We start from the raw sequence: 3,561 nt of genomic DNA on the forward strand, positions 1-3,561 counted from the left end.
ATTCTCCAGCAAAGTATTACTATTACTTTTATCTGTTCTAAATAGATGTTCTGAAACTTAAAATTTCCCATATGCCAGTGTCTTGTTTTTATTTATGTGTGTTGATGAAGTTTCAAATCCTATAATCCTTATTTATTTATTTTTTTATGAAAAATTTGCATAGCTGATTAGGCTGCTGGCAGAGATGGATTGTTCAGACTCGGCCTGAAGTTACACCTCCGCCTCATACGCATGATGTGTGTGGGCCTGACTAATGAGGGTCAACTGAGGCTAGAGGTCAAAGGCTGAAGTGGCTTAGCCATAGCCATACTCATTATTTGTTTTTAAAAATATATGAATACAACTGTGGCTGAATATTCTGTTTGTCATTCCAACTGGGCAAGTTTAGGTTAAAAAAACAAACAAACAAAAAAAAAAAACTTGTTTGAACATAAATCATGTTGTCTTTTCAACCAACTGTCAGAAAGGCATGGTAGAAGGACCAAGTATTCAGAAGGTCGCTGATGGCCTTGTGGTGCTACAGTAACATATCTGACTCCAGATCAGAAGGTTTTGGTTCAATTCACATTCATTCATATCTTTAGGGGAGTGTTGGCCTAGTGTTTAGAGTAGTGTGCTTGTGCTCTGAAAAGGTTGCAAGTGCCTGGTTTGATTCCCCCAGCCTCCATTCTGGGTACCTGAGCAAGACCCTTGAGACCTGCACTTAACATTTAACCCCCAACAATGGCAGCCCACTTCCCACAGAGGATGGGTAAAATGCAGAGAGTGAATTTCCTCAATTTGAGATTAAAAAAGTTCAATTATCATCATTAAAAAGTGAAACTGGAAAGAAGGGGTTAGTTCAGCTTGTACCAGAAAGTCTGGTTCAGGGGCAGGACCAGCTACAATAAAGGGGTTAGAGAACTCTATCTTGTGGCCGGCAATGAGGTATAGCTTGGAGCTAATGATGCTAGCCAGTCCAACTGTCCAAAAGTATTCTAAATCTCCAAAACAATGGAAAAAGAGAAATTAAGCAGACAGTAACACACAGCATGGATCGTTCAGTCAGGCTCAGTGAGCATTAGCATTCAGTTCGGAACAGTTCAGAACCATCAGCAATTGAGTCAGAAAGCTTCTTTCAGTTAAAACACAAACAGCACATGTAAAATTATCTATTGTACCTATTTCTCAGCCAAGCAGAGTATTTATTCAGCACCAGATGAAAACAGGGGAACATTTTGTTTTACTAGTTAGAATAGAATTCAACTTTATTGTCATACCCCTTGGGGAGCAGTGGGCTGCCATTGTGCAGCGCCCAGGGAGCTGAGTGGGGTCAAGGGTATTGCTCAGGGAGCCAGAGTGGCAGTCTGTGGGAGTCGGAGTTTGAAATCAGAATCTCAGAATTCAAAGCCCTATGCCCTAACCACTAGGCTGCCACTCCCCATAGTTGACTCAGTGTAATTGAGATGACGAGGGAAAAACCCCTTTAACACATTGACAATTTAGCCAGTGTATGCCTGACGTACAATGAAATCTGGCAAAAATGCTGGCATACGTTGGATGAGTTATGGGTAAGTTGGCCACAGCCAACAAACTTCCCAGCAGACATGACGCAGAATCTGATTTGACTGCAAACCTTCTTTCTTTTTATTTTTATTTAAAAATTCTATTTTCTTTTTTTTAGCAGGCAGTCAACAGCAGCTGTGTTAATGCCACAATCAAAGACATTTTTTTATGCAGACTGGGCGCCTCCGGGTGCATTGGTGCTCCCCTCAGGACACTGACTTGTGAAATTTCATGGGCATTATGCTGCATAAGTTAGGCTGTCATTAGACATAAATTCTAGCCTCGTTATGAGTACTCTATGTATACGCCCAAAATTTAAAAAATACATTGAAAGTTCAGCGTATACCGGCGTTTAGGAGATTGTGGGACATCAGGGATGCGCTGGAAAATTCGTCAAGGTGTGACTGGAGCTTTAGGTTCAGACCGGGAATCTGAGTGGACTTAATTCAGGAAATAGAGTCCCCATCCACAACCACAACCAACAGGCAGCTCCCAGAGAGACCTAAATTATTCTGATGCAAACAGCAAAGGCAGATCTGTGGGTCAGTTACAACAGCCTTGGCAAGGCCATCCCCCATACTGTGGCGGGTATCACTGCAGCGGTGGCTCAGACAGACAGCAGCACAGCTCCAAAAAGAAGCCGATTCAATGGGTCATGGTCAATTGGGCCCAGCTGTTCCGTGGGCGGCTATTGTGATTTGACGAGAACAAGATAGTTTTCTTATCTGATTCAGTATTTGGGTTCGCAAAACCCTGCATTCAACTTGGTTTGAAACGCAAGGGGGTTCCTTTTCAACCATAGTACATAGCTGAAAACGTGAGTCTCGTCTCTCTGGACGAACAGTCCACTGGCAAAAAAAAATTTGACATTTAATTCCCTGCTTAAGTCACCTCTGTTGCAGATATAAGACGTCAGGGGGAGCCGCTCTTAAGTCATTTAATATTTGATCTTTAACTAGTGTTATTTAAAATGTAAAAAAGAAAGTCAGAGTAGAGCAGAATTCCCTTGTTTGCACATGTGCAAGACGCAAGATTTAGGTAAATTAGCTTTTACTCTACTTCAATAGCAGGATACGTTCACAATCACCTCACAAGGGCTGACTGAATTTCAAACTTGTTTGGTTTTCATCAGACCATACAATTCCCAATTGGGAGATGGTCGTTAGAGGCTAATAGCCCCTCGTTACCCTGTATACTACATGATGCAGGCTTAAAATTGTCCAGATCCAAAAAAAGTTCTTACATGGCTGAAAAACCAGCCCCTAAAGGGCAAGGAATTGTACTGTGCCGTACTGTGCAGGTCATCTTTAACCAGTTCAAGTATTTTATCCCTAAGGGGTTAAAAGGACACATAACCAGCATTAAACTTTGACACAACAATTACTTGCTTTTTTTTTTTTCACACCTTTCATTTCCTTCCCTTTCTTATGAGGCAGCACTCAACAAGCGACTAAATGAGGCTATGCTAAAAACTGATACAAAATAGTTTATAACATACAGGATATTAAAACCATTTTCAAGGAGAAGTCTTAGTTTACTTGAATACTAGACGATCACCAGATCTTTTCAAATGGTCACATTCATCTGACCTGAACGTCATTAATACTCAACAAAGGTCCCTATTCTGAGTCTCGCAAAAGCAGAAGCAGGGTGAAAAACAAACATGGCGGATGATAATGTGGAGAGCTGTATTTATTTTTGATCTTCTTATAAAGATTGTGTTGTTAATCCAGTGGCTCCAGTTGGAAAAGAAATAAAACATGAGCTTGAGTGCTATCATCCAGGTTTAGTTCCGTAAACACAGAGCATGCTTGCTACTTGAGACGCCTTTGCGTCCTCTACTACAGCGGTCCCCAACCTTTTTTGCGCCACGCACTGGTTATATATAGCAGGTGAGGGACCCTTGAAGAAAAGTTGGAATGCATTACCCTCTGTGCAGAGGACACATTTTCTCATGCTGCCTTGTCTTTATCACAGCAATGTTTACATTCATTAGCACTTGCTTGAAATGTGGCT

The sequence above is a fragment of the Cyprinodon variegatus genome, unplaced genomic scaffold (genome assembly GCF_000732505.1).
Source record: "Cyprinodon variegatus isolate N-32 unplaced genomic scaffold, C_variegatus-1.0 Scaffold88, whole genome shotgun sequence".
Taxonomy (NCBI): domain Eukaryota; kingdom Metazoa; phylum Chordata; class Actinopteri; order Cyprinodontiformes; family Cyprinodontidae; genus Cyprinodon; species Cyprinodon variegatus.